Source organism: Salmo trutta, chromosome 14 (genome assembly GCF_901001165.1).
Source record: "Salmo trutta chromosome 14, fSalTru1.1, whole genome shotgun sequence".
In the NCBI taxonomy this organism is placed as follows: domain Eukaryota; kingdom Metazoa; phylum Chordata; class Actinopteri; order Salmoniformes; family Salmonidae; genus Salmo; species Salmo trutta.
The window spans coordinates 43,342,372-43,348,698 of NC_042970.1; positions in this window are offsets into that span (position 1 = coordinate 43,342,372).

A 6,327-nucleotide genomic window follows, 5' to 3' on the forward strand; every position below is an offset into this window, starting at 1 on the left:
ATGGGGTGGTGTCTCTGCAGGACAACTCCCGACGGACGTCCTCGCGCAGACTGCAACAATAATCGTCGATCAGGGCTCTGTCGTTCCATCGCACGCATGTAATTGACACATGGGAGTCAGCCTGTAATTGATGGGATTGAAACCAGGTGTGTGGGAAGACAAAACAAAAGGAAAATGAAAGGTGGCTCGGCGATGGCTAGAAGACCGGTGACGTCGACTGCCGAATGTCGTCCGAACAAGGAGAGGGACCGACTTCGAAGGAAGTCGTGGCAATGTGGGTTGAATGCTGTAACAACACAGAATAAAACAATTCATAAAAGTCCCATGATGGTAGTGACTGCCCATTACTGCTTATCATTTATTAACCATAATTTATTCACATTACTTCAGTTTAATAAAATATACAAATAAAAAGGGCATCTACTTTACACAACAACAAAAAATCTCAAAAGTCGTTCACTGATGTGGTTTAAGCATGTTGTGAACACATAAAATGAAATGTTATTTTTTATGTATTAAAACAGTGTGAAAAATGGGGAAATCCGAAACCTGAAAAAAACCAAAGCGAGAAAATTGAATAAATAAAAGAATAAAAAAGAATTAGGACAAAAAAAATTACAGATTTTAAAAGGCCCTACCAATGCATTTTGGGGAAAGTTGAGGTCAGGTCCAATATTGTCTACGCACCCAAGGGGGGAAGAGGTTTGGCCATCCTAGAAATGTTTTAGAGTAACATAATATATACAATTTAGCAGACACTTTTATACAAAGCAACTTACAGACATGCATGTATAGATTTTCACGTATGGGTGGACCCAGCAATAGAACCCGCTATCCTAGCATTGCAATGCTCTACCAATACTTTTTGAAGCCTCAATTTAATATGATTTGTAAAGCCTTTATTAAGCAGTGCTTATGCCACCCTTTATAAAGCACATATTTGTCATATTTGACATAGTGGGTTATGTCAAACAGTTATGCCACATTTATAAACCCTTTATATAGAATGACATACAGTTCTATAGGATTTGTGACATCTTTATATAGTGTTAATGAAGGTTTTATGATGCCTTTATAAGCTGCACGCCATTTATAGTGGCTTCGAAAGCTAAAGGAAATGTGTTGGAGGAAGGTCTAAGGTTATATAAATCAGGGACTTGAGGCTCTCCTAGTAAGTAAAGACCACTATCACGCCCACACACACTTGCACAAGCACGCATAGTCTCCACTATACTCAATGTGTGCTTGTGAAAGTGTGTGTGGGTGTGATAGTGGTCTTTACTTACTAGGAGAGCCTCGTGTCCCTGATTTATTTATATAACCTTTAACCATATTAACTCAGAGAAACATACAATGCACATTCATACATTGATAGATACATACATACATACAGGTACTGGTACACATTGCGAATGCCTCACCTGATACATAGTACATTCACCTACTGACACACCCAAGCCATAAGAAAATGGAAGCACACCCTGAGTCCATGAATGGAATAAGATAGGGGAGCATAGGACATGAGTCCTTTGGGAGTCATGACATACATCACTGGGAAAATGTCTCTAGCGGCCTATCAACATATCTTGCCGTTTCATATGCTAACTCCCATGGCTAACTCCCATGGCTAAATCCCATACGCTAACTCCCTTGGCTAAAGTCCATGGCTAAATACCATACCCTAACTCCCGAGGCTGACTCCCATGGCTAACTCATCAGCTCCCAATGCACAGCAAAGCACAGTACACGTACCATAGTTTCACACGCTAACGCTAGCTGGCAGTTCCTCAATTCTAATTCCCAATGCACAGCAGCAGCAGCAAGAACACATAGGCCCACTATCACAAGCTTACTCAATCAAACCGTACAGTATATTACAGCGTCACATGTTAGCTCCCATAGCTAACAATAATTCCCCATGCACAAAACAGAATGCTATTGTGTTCCAGTCCAGACACACAGCACACAGAGCACAGCAGGCTCTATCTTCCCGTTGGCTGTGCAGCAACTGCAGCATGAAGCATTGCTGTACCGAGGGAATACACTGGATTATTGACAGAGTTCTGCTCATTAACATGCTCATGCTACAGCTTAGATTCTCCTCTCAATTACAGCTGCAGCAGTGTGCAATAAGAAACACCCTTTGTATCTCTGTCACACACACACACACATGCACACACACAAACACGTACACAGTCGTATAAACAGCCAGAGTCCTTCCCTTCCACATTGAGTAAATTGTTTGTTGTGTTACCGACTGAGATGGATTAATGACATGGCTAAAGTGAAGTAGGCTGAAACAGCAACTACATCTGCAGCATAACATACAAAACACCTTTCTGTTTAAACATGCTATTCACATTCCACATCCATGACTAGCAGTCAGCAGCCTGAATTGATATGCAGTAAACGGACTCATGGCTGCGTTTCATTCCAGAAAGTATTCCCCTCCCCCGTCGTCATTCACTCCACACATTAGATGTAAGATGGCTCGATAGATAAGCAATTGCTTCACCTAGTATATCACTGTCATGGTTCTACTATATTGCATAGTGCGCCATTTTGCTTTCATAGTCCTATCTATGAGTGATCTGTAATGAAATGAAAAGAAAAACCAAACACTCTTGCCTTCTTTGCACTAACAGCTGCACGGTAACACTTTCTATGGAGCTCTCAGGGCCCGGGCTACATGCATGAATAGTAGCGATGCCAAGCCATGTATGCCGTGGAGCAATCCTGTTTTGACGTGTGTGTGTGCGCGTGTGTGTGTGTGCATGTGTGTTTGTGTGTGCATGTTTGTGTTCCACACAGAACAGTTTCAAGAATGAATCACTCAGGAAGACAATGTTTAAGCGGATTTGCATAGCATTTACTGGAGTGGAACCTGAACGTGTGTGAGGCTATGAGCTGTCACTGTGATGGGGGACCTGGATGCCTAACCGTGTGTTTAGTATGACAGCAGTCAATAACACACATGCTCTAATTTGCCCCTCACATGTTGGGTTGTGATGGCGTGTGTCAGTGGGAGGACACGATGCGTGAATAACAGAAGAGACAGTCTCTCTGTGTGCCTACACACACACACACACACACACACACACACACACACACACACACACACACACACACACACACGGGTGCCAGTGACAGATGCTGATTACCATACAAAGGAGCTGAGGTCCTTTGTGTTAACTCATTGCGCTAGATGTGATGAAGTTGTGGCTGAGATAGATTAGCACTGCAGATAGACTCACTGGGAGACTCACTGGGATGCATGTTAATGACTGTACTGATATGGCCTAAAATGGCTCTGCATAAATGGTGTTTTATGTACAGTATAATCTGTGTTGGTGTGTGGGATGTATAGCTAGCTATACAATACCGGATGTACACTGCGTGGGTTGCATGTGGATGCATGTATACCCATGTGGGATGTACTGTATGTCTTGATATCTTCCAGGGGTCTCTAGCACTCTCACCTCTACTGCAAACAGGGCTGGAGTTTGTGTGTGTGTGTGTGTGTGTGTGTGTGTGTGTGTGTGTGTGTGTGTGTGTGTGTGTGTGTGTGTGTGTGTGTGTGTGTGTGTGTGTGTGTGTGTTTTGCATAGCCTACTGTGAGTGTGTTAGCTGGATGTACGCTTTGAGCAGGGATGGTGTGAGTTACCATTTTCTCTTGGCAGTGAGCTTGGTGCGTCAGTGAGCATGCACCGAGCAGTGCATTTTGCCGGGGTTGTGTAACTGTTTGAAGTGAGCGATGGGGCACAGAGGCACAGCTGTGGTTGGAATGCTAATGTTGCGGCTATGCTAGCTGGTTGAACGTGGGAGAGGAGGGGAAAAGGCCAGAGCCTGCCCACGCTAGACCTTGTACTCCAGAGACGTTGCTCAGCCATTCACAGCCCGCCATCCCTTACACTGGTTTACATGTTGTAACAAAACAAGCTGTTGATTTATGCAGAGAGAGCTGATGTTAAAGGGAAACTGCACCCGCTGATTTGGCAAATTTTCTTGGGTGTGTTTGCCACCACCAAGACACACCCATCTGTCAGAACCTTGCCTGCAGCTGTTTCCTCCCACTCAATCACAACAAACAAACCTCCTGCAGGTTGAGTTCAATAACTACAAGCAGATGAATGGTGAGATGTCGGAGGAAGCTTTGAATAGGTCAATACCATAGAAGAATTGTCATGCTAATACAGTTTAACAATGTGCAGCTTTCACCTTTCATTGTCATTCCCAGCCTATACACATACTGTGCCTATCTGCATTTTGTAGGGTGGTAATGGGGCTACCTTGGCAAACATGCCAGAGTGAGGCTGGAGGTAAGGTCTTTGCCAGCGCCCCATTGATGGGCATAGCAGCGTAGATCAGCTCCTGGCCCCTCAAAGATACGTGTTGGTCACAAACAAACACACAGACACAGACCACTGATTACATTATCAATGGTGGTTATGATTCAGTGGAGGCTCCTCAGAGGAGGAAGACCATTCTCCTCAGTGAAATTCATAAAAATGTCATTGTAAAACATTAAAAAAGTTATCCTCTTTATATAGTCACGTCACCAGACAATTGATTAAAACACGCTATTTTGCAAAGAAGGTCTACGGTAGCCTCAACAGCACTCTGTAGGGTAGCCCCAAGGTGTAGCCGGAGGACAGCTAGCTTATGTCCTTCTCTGGGTACATTGACTTCAATACAAAACCTAGGAGGATCATGGTTCTCACCCCCTTCCATAGACTTACACAGTAATTATGACAACTTCCGGAGGACGTCCTCCAGCCTATCAGAGCTCTTGTAGCATGATCAGGGGTATATTCTTTCCGCCGATTCTGTTGAAAAACATTTCTTTAACGGAAGCAAACGGAACAAAACAGGGATAAACTTACCTGAATTTGTCCAACAAAAACTCTTGTTTGCAACTGTTGGACTAATGATTACAACCTAGATCAGCTAGATGCAGGCAATAGTGTGTATGGCGGTATTGAATGTCACTGTCTGTCGCCTCAAATTTGTGTCTTGACTTGTGTGCACCTACGTTGTAAACTTTCATTCATACTGTAGGCTAGGTTGTGGCAACCTCATAATGGGTATAGGGAAAATCAGAATATCATGTAGTAGCTTAAACCTATCGCTATTACATTGAACTGGTTGAATGGAATATGAATGTGAGTTATCCAAGATGCTGTAATAGAAATAAGGCCATGCTCATGCTCATGAAAAAAAATTGTTGGCACTGACCGCCAGCCTGGTGGAACCAACCTGGTTGCTGCATTCACCTTTCTATTTCATTTCAGATATCATAATATGTGAAGTGAAAAAGAATGGTTAACAGAGATCAGGCTGGTTCCACCAGGATAGGTTATGAAGGTGAATTGGGACAAAACTCAAAACAGTTTTGAACTTTGACCAGTTCAAATGTCACCAACCTGATTCAAGTGTCCTCCCTGTTCCATTTATAGTCAAGTGGTAATAGCATTTTGTTATAAAGATAGGACAAAGCTATTTGATAATGCAATTCACAACCAAAATGACTACTACTTGTATCCGCCTGGCTGGATAATTAAACTACTAGTTTATATAATCGGGTATGTTTTAACTTCTATGGGCTAGGTGGGACATTAGCATCCCACCTGCGGGACACAGCCAGTGAAATATCAGGGCGGAAAATTCAAAAACAACAAAATGTCATAATTCAACTTTCTCAAACATATGACTATTTTACACCATTTTAAAGATAAACTTCTCGTTAATCTAACTACATTGTCCGATTTCAAAAAGGCTTTACAGCGAAAGCAAAACATTAGATTATGTTAGGAGAGTACATAGACAAAAATAATCACACAGCCATTTTCCTAGCAAGGACATGTGTCAATAAAACCCAAAACACAGCTAAATGAAGCGCTAACCTTTGACGATCTTCATCAGATGACACTCCGAGGACATTATGTTACACAATACATGTATGTTTTGTTTGATAAAGTTCATATTTATATCCAAAAACAGCATTTTACATTGGCGCGTGATGTTCAGAAAATGTATTCCCACCAAAACGTCCAGTGAATGTGTACATTACAAAAATACTCATCATAAACGTTGACAAAATATCTAACAATTATTTTAAGAATTATAGATAGACTATCCCTGGATGCAACCGCTGTGTCAGATTTTAAAATGGCTTTACGGAGAAAGCACATTTTTCAATATTCTGAGTACATAGCTCAGCCATCACGGTGAGCTATTCAGACACCTGCCAAGTTCGGGGCAACCTAAACTCTTACCTTTGCTGATCTTCGTCAGAATGCACTCCCAGGACTGCTACTTCCACAAGAA